Consider the following 17,078-nt stretch of genomic DNA (forward strand, 5'->3'; position numbering starts at 1 on the left):
TACAATGTATCCTGGGTGAAATCCTGGAGCAGAAAAAAGACTTTAGTAAAAACTAAAGAAACCTAAACAAAGTATGGATTTTAGTTAGTATGAAGAGGAAAAAGACTTTAGGTAAAAACTAGGAAACCTCAATAAAGTATGGATTTCCTGTAGGGAAGGTAAGATATTTTCAATATAAGCATTTTTAAATAGAAATCTATGTGACTGTGAAAAGAATCTTCTATAATAATGGATTATATTAATATATATTAATGATTTACTGAATTTGTTCCTTAGCATTTTTCCTATAATTCCATCAATGATTTTATAAATAATAATTATCATTACTCTTTTAATTGCCTCTCTCCAATTTTATCCATGAACATTGTGAAGGCAAAGATTTTGGTTTTGCGTTATATCTGCATCTATCATAAGGCATGAAATGTTTCTACAAATAAATAAATACCTGCTACATGAAAAAAAAGCTATTTTTTGTCTACCTTTTCATTGAATATTCATATTTATGGTGTGATCTTATATTAGGCACTTGTAATAAATTCTTTATTTTATCAACAAAGTTTTACTTTGATTCCCTATATCATGTTAATGCCATTCAACAGCTTATTTCATTTCACTAAAACTTACACGATTTCTTTAGTATATTTATTTTAAATTAGTTCAAAGCAACTGAAGTGCTTCATGCGATTATGTTTAATTTACAAAAGAAAAAAAAAAGGCAATGTAATTGTTGTCTCAGTTAAATGAAAGGATCAGTAGATGGAGAGGCACTGAGAGACTAAATGGTTATCCAAGTTTATAGAGACCGTAAATGGCAAAGCCAGAATCTCCATCCGGAACCTCAAATCCATTGCATTTTTTATTACAGCATGGCTGTCTATTTATGTTATACTCTTTAATTTTGAAGTTGTAGGGAATTGATTGGTTGTTCTTTAATAAATGATGTGATAGAAACATCTCAACATCCTGTTTTTCATTCCTTTATAAATGAGTGGAGAAATAACTGAGGATTTACACCAACCTAATGGAAAGAAGATTGCTTGAAAACGTTTCTGAGACTTATCAAATATAAAGTCAAAAGGAGGGGCGCGTGGGTAACTCAGTCAGTTAAGCATCTGACTCTTTTGATTTCAGCTCAGGGCATGATTTCACAATTTGTGAGTTTGAGCCCTGTGGTGGGCTCTGTGCTGACAGTATGGAGCCTGCTTGTGATTCTCTCTTCCTCTCTCTCTCTCTCTCTCAACCCTCCCCTGTGCTCACTCTCTCAAAATAAATAAATACTTAAAAAACAAAATCAAGAGGATATGATCTTACTCTGAAAGTGTTAGGTCCACTGGGCACCTGAGGAAATTCTGTACGTGTACACATAATATTTGATATGTAACAGTGTACAAGTTGCTGCATCTTCCATTTTTCAAATGTGAAAGAAGAATAAAAAGGAGGATACAAAAAAGCTTGAACCAGAGGTGCTAACTAGGGAACAGTTCCATTTTAGTACGTTAACAGTGTCCCAAGTAATTGCTCTCTAAATAGCCTTTACATTTTTAGAATTTTTATACATGTGTGAAGTAGTAAATATTAAAATTAATATTTAATTACACATAACATTTCAGTTTGCATTATTTTTCAGTTGTGATTAAAAATACCAAATTACATTTTATGTAACTGACTCCTTCCGAGTCCTTGCGAATATCGGAGGAGAAAAGGGTACCTACTTGCTATGATATCATCATTTCCCTTCATACCCATAAACATGTGCAATACTGTCTACTTGCTTTCACCGATTCAAATTAAATACATCTACCTAAGTAAGAGCTAATTTACTTACACAAAACAAAACAACAAAAAACACTAAACTAGAAACTATAGGTAAAAAATAATACAATGTTCTCTGAACTCATGAAGTATGCAATCTGATGTCGCTCTGAAATTCAAGAACCATTGTGGCTCCAGGAAAGAAACTTGGGTTGACTATTGGTCAAATCTTTAATCAGTTAAAAGAGAGATTTTCTTTTTCTATACACACAAAAAAGACCTTTTTGTAATAAGATGATTTGAGATTATAGCCTTTTTTTTCCTGTTTTTCTTCTATTTCTTGTTATCTCAGTATAATTTCCTAGAAGTGTTCCAAGTGGAGATTTAATATTTATATTTAACAAAAGATTTAAACTCAATGTCTTCTTTAGCCTAAAATATGGATGGATAAGGGGAAAAAAGACTTTAATATAAATTTTATTCCCTACATTCATATAGCAATTACCAAATTCTTTTTTGTGGTATTATTACATTTTTCTTAGCTTGGTTACACATGAAGCTTAAAATATATAGTGATGAGAGTTTTGTGTGATTGGTACTATTTTTGAATTCACATAATTTTTTATTCATGTATATGATTCTTCCCTGTGTGCAGAGTGAGTGAGGAGAAGGAATAAACCCCATGCCCATTAACACTTTGATTTCTGGCACCAGATGTTTCACAGTGATTTTATGCCCATTCTCTTGGCGGATATTTGGTGTTTGATTATTATTGACAAATGGGAGCACTGAGAGCATGAGTCATGTTTCTGTCTATAGTTATGTGCCTCCTTTTATCACATTAAAATTAACTCTATATCAAAAGTAAATAATGTGTTTGTTCATATATTAGAATTAGAAAATATTAAGTGACTTATATGATCAAATTAGCTTTAGATTGTAGGTACTGGTGAGATCACTGTATATTAATATTATTTATCTGTATTTAAAATTTGACTTCCAACAGCCAGATGAAAAATATATAAGGAATTTTAAGTCTTTATTTATGAAGGTGAGAATTAATTACTGTTGAAAATATGAGGTAAATTTGAGATTGAGATTTTTGGGATTATTTTAATAGTTTACAAAAATCTTAAGAATCTGAGATTTAAAGTTAACATAATCAAGGTTTTGGAAGACAACTGTATTAAGACATTGTGTAAAATAACAAATAATAACAGAAACTTTAGAGTATCCTTTCAAATATTAATTATAAGCTAACATTTATTTTTCAACAAATATATATGTACATGTATGTATGTGTGTGTGTTTAAAGAGTCATTTGACAAGGTTTTTTTTTTTTCTTTGTTAACAGATTTCTTTTCTGAGACTCATGTAGTTAATCCAGCATGTCAACAGCATACTTGTCTAATTACTTTTTTGTACTGGTGGGCCATGCCACCTGGTTCAATAGAGTAACGTTGAAATCAGAACTGTGGCTTCATAGCATATGCCTGTCAAGAAGGAATATCAGACATGAGCTGAATAAAAGTACTGCTAAAGAAAAATTACACTGGAAGTTCATAGGCAAGCGAATTAAATAGGCAAGGGAGACTCTATTCAATACTATTAAAACTATTACAAATGAGGAGAGAAATTGAACTCAACTCTACTGAAACGAAAGTTGGATTTTTTCAGCGTTATTGAGGTATAATTGACAAATAAGTTTGGTAGATATTTAAGGCATACAGTGTGATGATCTTTATATGTATGCATTGTGAAATGATTACCACAATCAAGCTAATTAACATACCCATCACTTTACATAATTGTTTTTTTTTTTTTTTTGGCAAGAACAATTAAGATCTACTCTCTTAGCAAATTTTAAGTGTACAATACAGTATTATCAACTGTAGTCACCATGCTGTGCATGAGATCTCCAGTAGTTATAACTGAAGGTTTATACCCTCTAACCAGTAACTACCTATTTCCCTTAATGCCCTGAAAAGCACTACTCTACTTTCTGTTCCTATTAGACTTTTTAGATTCCACACGAGTGAGTTCATACAGGATTTGTCTTTCTGTGTTTGGGTAATTTCACTTAGCATGTTCCCCAGTTTTCTCCATGTTGTCACAAGTGACAGTATTCACTTCTTTGATGTCTGAACAATATTCCATTGTACAGGAGGATCATTAAACTCTGGAATCAGGGGCACCTGGGTGGCTCATTCCGTTGAGCATCTGGCTTTGGCTCAAGTCATGATCTCATAGTTTGTGAGTTCAAACCCCACATGGGGCTAGCTGCTTTCAGCACAGAGCCTGCTTCAGATCCTCTGTCTCCCTCTCTCTCTCTCTCTGCCCCTCCCCTGCTTGTGCTTTTGCTCTCTCTCTCTCTCTCTCTCTCAAAAATAAATAAACATTAAAAAAAAAGCTGGGATCATCTAATGGAAAAGTTCTAGATTAGGCCATGTATATTTGCAAATTGTCACTTATTAGAGTTAGGCTCCTACTCCCTCATAGAGACTGGGAGATGGGAGCTCCAACTACAATGATTACATTTCAGGAGTATCTCCCACATCCTTAAGAAAGACCTTTCTGGGGGTGCCTGGGTGGCTCAGTCGGTTAAGTGTCTGACTTCGGCCCACGTCAGGCTCTGTGCTGACAGCTCAGAGCCTGGAGCCTACTTCAGATAATGTGTCTTCTCTCTCTGCTCCTCCCCGACTTGTGCTCTGTCTCTGTCTCTGTCTGTCAAAAATAAGTAACTGTGAAAATTTGTTTAAAAAAGAAAAATACTTTTCTGGGTTGTAAAACTGGCATGAGGCTGGGAAAGATTTACATCTGAAATGGGCAGAGAAAAAAAAAATGTGCAACTACAGGTTTTCTAAAGTACGTGCTCCTAAGAAGAGAAAAGTCAGGAGCCTAGAATCAGGAAAATGCCTGTGTTATAGGTTAGTCAAGCTGAGGGGAATGTTTAAGGTCATCTTAGCATTAAAAGCTAAGTTATAAAGCATGCCAAAGTTGTTCTTTTTCTTTATTTTAGAGAGAGAGAGTGAGTTGGGGAGAAGGGCAGAGGCAGAGAGAGAGAGAGAGAGAGAGAGAGAGAGAGAGAATCTTAAGCAGGCTCCACGCTCAGAGCAGAGTCTGACACAGTGGTCAATCTCATGACCCTGGGATCATGACCTGAGCTGAAATCAAGAGTAGGAGGCTCAACTGACTGAGTCACCCAGGCGCTCCTATGTTATTCTCTGGTAATGTATACTAAGTTAAAAGTCAAGAATAAAATGACAAATACTAGGGTGCCTGGGTGGCTCAGTCGACTAAGCATCTGACTTTGGCTCAGGTTATCTTGTGGTTTATGAGCTCAAGCCCCGTGTCGGGCTCTGTGCTAACAGCTCAGAGCCTGGAGCCTACTTCAGATTCTGTCTCCTCCTCTCTCTGCCCCTCCCATGCTCATGCTCTGTCTCTCTGTTTCTCAATAATAAGTGTTTAAAAAAATTTTTTTAAATGACAAATACCAAGTATACTAGTATAAAAAAAGAGAGGAACCGGGAAAAAGAGCAGGAAATAAATGATTGTTAGAATTTCAAAAATCGTAATTTTGCTTGCATATTTATACAGCCTTAAACAGCACATGAATATTGATAGGACAAGCCTATTTAGAGGCTCTAAATGTAATGGACAAAATATCAATATTCATATAAATAAGAGTCTTAAAAATAAACTTTATCTTTGACATGTATGCCTTAAAAACGGGCAAGTGATTAATACCTTGGACATATTTTGGTATTTCACCAGTCCCAGAATTTTGACTTCATATCAAAAGTTTGAATTGTTAGCTCCTTACTGAAATAGACTATAGAAAGAAAAATTCGTATTCTAGAGTCAACTGATGATATAAATATATATACTCTAAATTAGAAATTGGGAGTTAGTCACACATATTTAAGTGTACAATTATCAAACCTCAAACTATGTGTTACATTGAGTTTTGACTGGAAATTTCTGGGCACAAAATGTGTTATACAGTTAATTGGGCAATGAACTAACAGGTTTGCCAAGTTATATTATGCAATTTCACAGGACTCAAAGGGCAGCTTAAAATTTCACTGCTTAAACTGAATTATAAATGATAACTAAAAAGTGATAGCCTATGCCTTTGTTAGGTCTCTTTATTATTATATTATTGACTTTCATAAATCAAACAAAGATAATTTTGAATAAAGTTGACTTGTATTCAAGAGATTATAGCTGGTAGAAGTATATATGTCTATAAAATCATATTTTTGTCCACATATAGACATAAAATTGATTTAAAAGGCATGGTTACATATTTCCACAAAAGAAAAATAAACTTTTAAATAAACTTAGGGAATTTAACTTTAAATACTCAAAAATAATTGTTGCATTTTACTGAGATAAATGATTGATGCTAAATCCTGCATTATCCAGGATTGCTTTAGCTCACTTTCCCTACAAAAGGCAGACTGGGTAAACATTTGCTAGCTCTCAGTGTGTATACGTGTTGCAGGGTGGGAGGCAACATCTCAGAAAAGCAAACTTTAAGGGAAGAAGGGAGAAAGACAGCAAAAGGAGCATATGTCACAGCATCACAACAATGCAGATAATCATTTAGTCATGCAAGGAGGACTTTTGGAATCAAGGAGTCCCAAACAGTCCATTGTGGGTGGGTCAAGGGGAGAGGCCAATCAAGCTGTCTGTTGGCTCCTTTCTTCTTTCTACCTTTCATATACTAGAGTTTACCCACATGGTACTACCCTGTACTTCTGGATCTATGACTTCTGGTTCAGTGCCAATCCAGTCTGGCCAGTGCTAAGACATGGTGAGTAATTTCTCCTCAGTTGGCATTCATAGTGGGACTCTTTGGACTGTGGCTCCTTGTGGTCCAGTGACTCATGAACAAAAAGACAGGTATGTGATCCATCTCAATGCTTATTATATTCTATAGATAGTGATGGAAGAAGGAAATGGTAATGGCAATAACCACTGTTGGGAAAAGAAATATGGAGAGACTCTCAGCAGCTTCTGGTCTGGACCAATAACTAAACTGAATGAACCACTCTGCTCTGGCAATGAGAAAAGTTCATTTAAAGACTTAAATTTTGCTTTCTGGAGTAGGGAAGCTACCTTGTTCGTTGTTCTCTTGTCTGTGATATGTTTTATGATTGGAGTTGTCAAAAATATATTCAAGATGGTTTCAGGTCTCACATTTAGGTCTTTAGTCCATTTAAAATCGATTTTCGTATATAGTGTAAGAGAGTGGTCCAGTTTCATTCCTTTGCATGTTGTGCTCCAGTTTCCCCTAATATCATTTGTTGAAGAGACATTTTGGCATTAGAGATTCTTTGATTAACTGACCATATAATTGTGGGTTTATTTCTGGATTTTCTATTCTGTTCCAACGATCTAGGTGTCTATTTTTGTGTCAGTACCACATTTTTTTTGATTACTATACAGCTTTGTAATATAACTTGAAGTCCAGAATTGTGATACCTCCAGATTTGCTCTTCTTTTTGTTTGTTTCTCTGTTTGTTTTGGGGTTTGTGTGTGTTGTTGCTGTTTTTGTTTTGTTTACTTTTTTTAAGACTGCTTTGGCTATTCAGGGTCTTCTGTGATTCCATACAAATGTTAGGACTGTTCTAGTTCTGTGAAAAATGTTGTTGGTATTTTGATAGGAATTGCATTATATGTGCAGATTACTTTGGGTAGTATAGACATTTTAACAATGTTTGTTCCTCCAATCCATCAGCATGGAATATCTTTCCATTTACTTGTGTCATCTTCAATGTGAGACCTGAAACCATAAGAATCCTAGAAGAGAACACAGACAGTAACTTTTTTGACACTGGCCATAGCAAGTTCTTTCTAGATATGTATCCTAAAACAAGGAAAACAAAAGGAAAAATAAACTACTGGGACTACATCAAAATAAAAAAGCTTCAATCAACAAAACTAAAAGTCAACCTACAAAATGGGAGAAGATATTTGCAAATGATATCTTCTGATATCATTTGATAAGGGTTAGTATCCAAAATATATAAGGAACATATAAAACTCAACACCAAAAAACAAATATTCTAATTAAAAATAGGCAAAAGACATGAATAGATATTTTTCCAAGGAAGACATCCAGATGGACAACAGAGACACGAAAAGATGCTCATCATTACTTATCATCAGGGAAATGCAGATCAAAACCACAATGAGATGTTACCACACACCTGTCAGAATGGTTACAATCAACAACACAAGAAACAGCAGGTGTTGGCGAAGATGTGGAGAAAAAGAAACACCTGTGCACTGTTGGTAGGAATGGAAACTGGTGTAATCACCATGGAAAACAGTATAGAGGTTCCTCAAAAACTTAAAAACAGAACTACCTTATGATCTAGCTATTGCACTACTGTTTATTTACTCAAAGAATACAAGAACACTAATTCAAAGGGATACATGCACTCCTATGTTTATAGCAGCATTATTAACAACAACAGCCAAGATATGGAAGCAGCTCAAGAGTCTATCGATCGATGAATGGATAAAGAAGTTGTGATATATTTGTATTATTCAGCCTAAAAAAGAATGAAATTTTGCCATTTGCAATGACATGGATGGAGCTAGAGAATATAATGCTTAGTGAAGTAAGTAGTCAGAGACAGGCACCATATGAATTCATTCATATGTGGAATTTGAGAAACAAAACAAACAAACAAAGGTAACAAATAAGAGGGAGAAAGGGTAATCAAGAAATAGACTCTTAATTATAAAGAACAAACTGGTGATTAAAAGGGGGAATTGAGTGGGTGGATGGGTGAAATCAGTGATGCGGCTTACAGAGAGCACATGTGATGAACACAGGGTGATATACAGAAATGTTGAATTACCATACTGTACACCTAAAACTAAAATAACACTGTATATTAACTAACTGGATTTAAAATTAAAATATACATGTATGTGTATATATTCAAGAAAATAAGAAAAATGTGGACACCAAAGAGCACTGGGAATCTGTTGTAACCATTTCTGCTTCCCTCACTGGCTTCCTCAATTTTTTCTCCTTATAGGTGCCACTGTAATCTATTCAATATATATTGCTTGCTGTCTTTCATCTAAATAAACCAAGCTCTTTTGATGTTTCCCATTGCCCACTGAATAAAATTCTTTCATTTTCCTTTCTTCCTTCCTTCTTCCCTCCCCTCCTTTATTTTTATCATAATTTATACAGCTCTTTATGATCTCAAGGACAAGGTTTATAAGGCAAATAAATAAAACGAGCAATATTGAAACATACAAAAACAATCATGCTCAAGAAATTCAAATTGAAATAAGTGGAAGCAATGAGCATACCAAACAAGGCACATCTTTAATTTGATTTTGACCTTCAGATTGCCTTTCTAAAACTCTTCTCATGTCGGTCTGTCATTTACCACTCTCCAGCAGCTTACCTTCCTTCATTACCTTACTCTCGAGGGGCTATTTTCTGTCTGGGGGATACTGCTTTTTTTCTTTATATCTAAATTTCTGTCTTTACCTGTTGTTCCTACATGACTGCTTCTCACATTTCTGGATTCAGCTTGAATTTTATTCCCACAAAGACAACTTCCCTAAACATCTTAGCTAATAGGAAGCCCTGTCCTAATTCTCCATCACTGAATTGTGCTCACTTCCCTCCAGAGCACTTGCTGTGATTATTAAACTTTTTAGAAGGTTTTTCTTATTTCCTCCTATTTATAACTTCTGCTTTCAAAACACTCTACTCAAATTTAAAAAACTTTAAACACATATATGTTAACATATATAAACATTTAAAAAAGAAACATTATAGGGCGCCTGGGTGGCTCAATCAGTTAAGTGTTCAATTTCAGCTCAGGTCATGATCTTGCTCTTCGTGGATTCCAGTCACCCATCAGGCTCTGTGCTGACAGCTCAGAGCCTGGAGCCTGCTTCAGATTCTGTGTTTTCCTCTTTCTCTACCCCTTGCCCACTCACACTCTGTCTCTCTCTCAAAAATAAACATTAAAAAAATTTAAAATACATAAAAATAAAAAACAAAAAAGAAACATTACTTAATTCTACATTTTTATTGAGGTCTGATTTATAAAGTGTTTATATATATTTATAAAGTGTGTTTATATATTTATATGTTTATATATATAAACATCTAACTGTCTATCTAGAGAGGAGAGCATGAGTCATATTAGGAACTGTAGGAAAGAATTCTAAACACAAGTCAATTGGAGACAAAAAAAAATTTATCTGTTTTTGTTTTGTTTTTTCTCTCACATAACAAGAGAACTTTGATTATTGTACTTTTCAATGAAGAGAAATAATACACTACATAAAAAGCATTTATAACCTAAATTGTAATCTAAATGTCACAGCTTTTATATTTCAAAATATTTAAAATGTTCTTGGGCACCTAATTGAAGCAGCAATGATTCCTTTTGTCAATGAAACAAAAATAAAACATGTAAGGAGTTTATTTATGTTAGGCAGTATATAATGTTATCTTCCGTAAAATCTGCCCTTAAAATTATTTCCATTTGAATTTGAAAGCCAGGATCTTGCTAAGTGGTCATTTGTTCATATAAATGTCAATATGAATTTATATTCATGAATTATTATTCTAAAAATAATTATCACATTCTTTTCAAAATCACTTAGCTTAATCTCAGAAGGTTATAATCAGTTTTCTCTTTTCACTCCGAGCTTTTGGACAATGGAGTCCGGTTCTCTCTTCCACTGTTTATGTGTAGACTTATTTTGATTAAGACATAATGGTGTTAATCTGCCATTTGTGCGTGGAGTTCAAAATCATTTTCTCCTTTTTTAAAAATTAATACTATGTTTTTTTTAAGTTTTTATTTTAATTCTAGTTATTACATATAGTGCTATATAAGTTTCAGGTGTAAAATATAGTGATTCAACAATTCCATACATCACCCAGTGCTCATCAGGACAATGCCTTCCTTAATCCCCGTCACTTACTTAACCAATTATTTACAACAGCCAAGATACACAAGCAGAAAAAAATCATTTTCCTCTTACTGAGTATTTTGCAATGTAAAATACCCTATGCTCCCAACTATTTTATAAAACATAAAATCCTGAATATTTTCCCAAAATATGAACATCTATCCTGTGATGATTTACCAATGATATCCCCATATTCTATTCCAATATATGTATAAAGGATTCTCTCTGAGAATTTGTTAGGGGCTGAGTATGACTGTGAATTAAATTCGCTGCTTATTTGTACATTATGGTGAAATTTACATCACAGAGACCAACATTTAAGAATGGATTGTATTCAACCCACAGATTCAGGCTCAAAATTATTATCTACATCTGTGTTAATCTGTTTCTATGCATAGAGAAGTTAGTAAGTGTTATCTAATTTGTCTTCTTGGTATTAACTGTATGAAAAACATTTTGAAAACTTGGCTCCCTGAGAGTCTTTTACAGCTCAAGATAAGTTAATTTGAGAATTTATACAATTTCAGGTAGTCACTGTCCCACACAATTATGAACCTTGCAAAAGCTTTGCATCTGTGAGACTTTCAAAACTGATCTAGTTTTTCCAAACTATTATATTTATTTTTAATAGTGTAACCTTATTTTGGCCAGAAATATATCTATATTTTTCCTAGAATTTGAGAATCTTTGCCAACTAGGCAGTCTCTCTCTCTCTCTCTCTCTCTCTCTCTATATATATATATATATATATATGCACCATTTCAGTATTCAGTATATATTCAATATATATATTCAATATATTTATATTATGTCTATCTGTGTGTATGTATGTGTTCCTAATAACTAAATAATTGTATGGTGCATTTATTTTTATAGACATAAATTATTATACAACTATTACAGAATTTGCAAAAAGAAATGAGTACAAACAACTTGAAGGCTATGAACAATCAGTAAAATCATCACTTTGTCTTGTCAAATTCATTTCATTTAATCACTTAGTTCAAGAACTAAAATGTCAATGTCTCCAAAATTGTAGAGGTGGTAATTTTAAATATGAGGCTCAATCTAAGATTAATTAAATTATATTAACCTGGCCATTCATAAATAACTCCTACCCTTTCACATTTATCTTCTTCTTTTGCATATAGATTACTATGCCAAGAACATGTTGACCTAGGCAGCCTTGATCTGTTTTGTCATCTTTGCAAACTCCAAAGTCAATTTCCAGATCCAATTAGAAAAGATGATCTGTGAAATCTCCCCTAATCTCTCAGACTCCTTTGTGATATAATAGAACTCCTAAGCAACCATATTCTTAATTTATTTGGTATTGTGGTAATTTTTCATTGCTGTAGATTTTTTTTAAGTCAGAACATTTATTTGTAGATATACTGAGAAAATTCACTACTTAGGGCATATGTCAGCCAATATGAGATAAATGAACTATATTTTTTGTAATGTATCTATGTCAAAACATACTTTATTTCTTAAAAACGGAAAATGGATAAAAAACAAATAATTCCTTTTGTATCATGTCTATTCCTATGAATGTGCATTTTGATGGAATTCAATTTAAAGGAATTAATATATTTCAAGTATGTGAGCGGAAATCATAATTTATCATTTCATTATTGTTATTGTTCTTGTTGCTATTGTTATCATCATTATTATATGTCTGGCCCTTAAGATACTTTCCTTGAATAAAATAAAAAATAAAATAATTTCTCCTGAGAATTTTCATGAGCCCTAAAGGATTCCCATTTGGAATATGATCAAGACATCTTCCCAAGATCTTCTAGAAATGAAAACCCTACTATTGCCATTAAAACATTACACTATGATTCCCTTACCTCATCCTCTTAAAACAGTTTTTATCAGTTGGAAATAAAATTCTGGGCAGACACTTTTTTTTTCCAGCATGGCGAAGACATTAAACCCTTGCCTTCATGAATTGCTAATGATGGTTGGCACTATCTTAGTCTTTTTTTTTTTTTTTTCAGTTCTGTAAATTGTAAATTACATCTGTTCTTTCAATTACCTTCTTCTACACTTTCTTTTAGATATGTATCACAGCTTCTGAATCTATCCTACATGCCTCATGCCAAATTTGTGTATTCATTATACATTCTTTTTCTGTCTTTTTTTTAATGTTTATTTTTTGAGAGAGACAGAGACAGAGAGCATGAGTGGGGGTGGGACAGAGAGAGTGGAAGACACAGAATTGGAAGCAGGCTCCAGACTCTGAGCTGTCAGCGAAGAACCCAGCATGGGGCTAGAACTCATGAACTGAGAGATCATGACCTGAGCCAAAGTGGTAGCTTAACCGACAGAGCCCCTCTTTGTCTTTTTTTTTTAAGTTTATTTATTTTGAGAAAAGACAGCACCCACAGGAACAGGGGAGGGGCAGAGAGGAACGAAGAAAGAGAATCCCAAGCAGGCACTGTGCTGTGAGTGCAGAGCCTAATGCAGGACTTGATCCTAGGAACAGAGCCCTGAGAACATGAAATGAGCCAAAATCAAGAGTCAGATGTTTAACTTGGCTGAGCCACCCAGGTTCCCCTTTTTCTCTTTACCTTATGGTATTTGTGAACACCTGAGCATCATCTTACAACTCACAAATTCTCTCTTCAGCTGTAGCCAAGGAAGAGTTTATCTCCTCAAGGAGTTTTAATTTCCAAGGCTCTATTTTTTTCGTTCCAAGCTTGCTAATTTTTTTACTTAACAAATGTACCTCTTTTTTCATGAGTATTTATCTTTGTTTTATAGTATCCTGCTAATTGTGAAGGAAGATATTCTTTTATTAATCACTGAAATAAGTGCCTCACACTCACCAGAATCAGAAATCTTACACAGTATTCAACTTTATTAATAATTTAAAGGATATACACAATTATGGGACAACTTCTCAGGTCCTTCCTGTTATATTAAAATGCATTGGTCAAGTTTTTGATGCAGGTGGTACATCCTTTACATAAAGGAAGCTAATTCAGTTATGAAACACCCCCAGTTTATATTCTGATATTTATGCAGGTGCCATTGTAGTTTTAAGGTGCTTCAGTAAATCATAACATCTAGATTCACAGACTATAAACAACATGGAGAGAACAACTGTATCCTGCTGAAAACATTTAGTTTAAATTTAATCTTTATTAATGATATTTGATCAGATCTTTAATTTTTTGCTTTTTCCTATCCCAGGAAAAACAGGAGGAGTGTGGGGGAATGGCAGCTAACTTTTCATCCCAAATACAGCCTCCTAAAGATGCCATTGTAAAACCTTGGTCAGACTTTTTGATACAGTTAGTTTCACTAAACTTAACTTAAATATTTATATTTAGGGGTGCAGTCAGTTAAGCATCTGACTTTGGCTCAGGTCACGATCTCACAGTTGGTGAATTTGAGCTCTGCATCGGGTGACCTCGAGCCCTACTTCAGGCTCCACACTCCCTCTCCCTCTTCTCTCTCTGCCTTCTCACTAGTGCTCTCTCTCTGTCTCAAAAAAAAAAAAATTATATTTAGGTTCTTCTTCTTCTTCTGTGTTTTTAAAATTAGATTTTTTCATGTGCTTTGGAATTTTGATTTTTGTCTCCATCTGACCGGATTTTTTTTCTTCTTTTTCTCTTTCTTGATGTCTCCCTTTATGGTATTTCTTCTATATCTTCCATTTTATTAGTTTTCAGTGTAACAAAGGACATTTTTAGGTGGCTTTAACTTAGCAGAACAAAATTCTCTATTTTACAATCACATTCACCGTTTTATGTTTTGGCTTCATTTCTAAAATGCTAATTATTTTTTAATCAAACTATGTATTTTTAAAAGTTTTCTACTTGTAAGTTTTATCTATCACAAATATATACTTTCAGAAGAAACACTTCAAAGCAAGAAATTATGCAGCCAATAATATATTAATTGCATATTTTTATTTAAATTTGTATAATCAAGCAAAATCATTTAGAATTTAGATCTGACTTACCATGGTGGAAATTGCTAACAATACCAAGAGCTAAAAAACATAATTCATTTATTTACCCAATGATATGAAAAATTTAACTACATCTATTTACATAAAATGAAGGAAGTAAAAAACATTACAAATAAAAAAAGTGATACTCTGATCTTCCAGTATATATTGTGATTTTAGTATTCAGAATTTAGTATTAAATTTTAATTAAATCCTAGATCAGCAAAAACAACTCCTTTTATCATAAGTGAAATGAGGGCAGTTCAAATTTATCAAGAGAGGGTATGTATTCACTTGGAAGAAATCATATATTTGGAGTAAGTATATGATGTGCAGAGGATATGGCACAAACATATAATTCAAGGTTCTTGGATAATTGGGATCTTTATCAAAGAGCAACTTTTTATCAACTTTGTTTAAATTAATTTTAGTTGTTTTGAACAGGAAGCCTTTGAACATACAATTATTATTACTTAATAAAATAACCATTATTATATGGTGTTAATTTTCAATTTATGGAGTACTGACCGTGTTAAGTGCATAGGTGTTATATGCTAAGTGTTAAGTGCCAGGTGTTAAGTGCTTTATACATTCCCTGCTTTTATTTTTACAACATTCAAGCAAATTAGAGGTTATCTGTGACCTATTTTCCAAATTCAAATATTAAAGGTTCAAGTAGGGTCACATCAGTCATACATGGTAAGACTGAATTAAAAACTAAATTCCTAGCCAGTGGCTATATTATCTATTAAATCATATTTAATTATCCCATTCAGTATCTTTTGAAATTTTTAACCAGCTCTAGTATGATTCCTAAATTTAAAAGATTCTAGCCAATAATTCTTGATATGTAAATATAAATGTATATCTATAAATTCTTTCCTAAGTACTAAATTTATCATAATGAACACTAAAAGAACAAGTCAAATTGAGAAAGAACTTTAAAATACTTCCTTTGTGTTTATGAGAGCAAAATATTAACTATATATTAATCAGTTTCAATTGTTTATCAATACAGAAATGAAAAATAATGAATGTTTAAAACTCAAGCCCAACTATGTTATTTCTTCAGCCTAAAGAAAAATAACTGGGTAACAATACATTTGTTCTTGAAATTTCAAATTGTAGTGAAGTAAATTTCAGATGCACTATTGATAACACAGTAAGATGTAATTCCTGAAATATGCTTACAGCCCTAAGTAGAATGGCAATAACTAAAAATGGTTTAAAAATCTGTAAAATATTAAAAGCAACAGGAGTGAGCATGCTTAACCTGCATGTGAAAGACAAAAGTGTTCCTTATGTGTCTGCACCATATTTTTTTCTTCTTACGTTATTCACAACATCAGTGATAAAAATAAATTCAGTTATAGTTAATTCAAAAGAATTAAACTTTTTTGCACTATCTGTATTCTATTATGTAATTAAGACTGCAATCTGTTCAAAGACAGTAAATTATTTTCCATATGTGACATATAGCTTTAATGCACCACTGCACATTTAGAAGTTCTTATTGAATACGTACAGTGTTATTGTCAGAGCACAAATCTTTTCTACCTTATTCTCCCTATATGCACAAAATCTACTAAGAAAACTGTCATAAAAAGTGGATATAGTAAATATGCACTATATTAATAAATCTTGCATTCAAAAGTAATTTTTAAACGGAAATATTTTATCAACATATGGCACCTTTAAAAATAATAATGATAAGAAAGAGAAAGGAGAAATTTTATGACTAACAGAAACATATTTTCAACAAGGAGATTTTTCACAATAGTCGGATAATGATTATATGTATCAAATTTCAGGTAAAAATATAACTTTCCTTTAAATAATTAAATTTCCTATATGAACTCAAGTATTTTCTGGTGATGGTATTGGGTGAGTGGTTCTTTAATAAAAGGCAAACTGTTTATTATGCAATAAAACAGCCCTTAAAAAAATTTCCATTTACACATATAGAAACTAAGTCGGATTTGGGATAAGTAACTTTCACTAGATCGTATCACTATTATATGGTAAAATATCATATTATTATGGGTCATCTTGCCTCCAAAGTCCAATGCAGATAAACACTAGTTCTTACTATTAACCATTTTATTTGGGGAATTCCCTGGATAGCATCAACTGGTTGAGACAGATAAAAGCAAGCTTTCATGGTAGAAACGGTGTGCTTCTGGCAGACTTAAAGCTGCCCAACTCCTTAGCAACCTGGTTGACAAAAGAGAAGACCTCTATATAGAAGTCATTGTCTTCACGCAGTTACATTTTATATTTTTACCTTTTTAAATTTTTTCAAAATTTATTTTAATTCCAGTGTAGTTAACATACAGTGTTATATTAGTTTCAGGTGTACAATATAATAATTCAACAATTCCATATATTA

This window comes from Panthera onca, chromosome A1 (assembly GCF_046562875.1).
Source record: "Panthera onca isolate mPanOnc1 chromosome A1, mPanOnc1 haplotype 2, whole genome shotgun sequence".
Lineage (NCBI taxonomy): Eukaryota > Metazoa > Chordata > Mammalia > Carnivora > Felidae > Panthera > Panthera onca.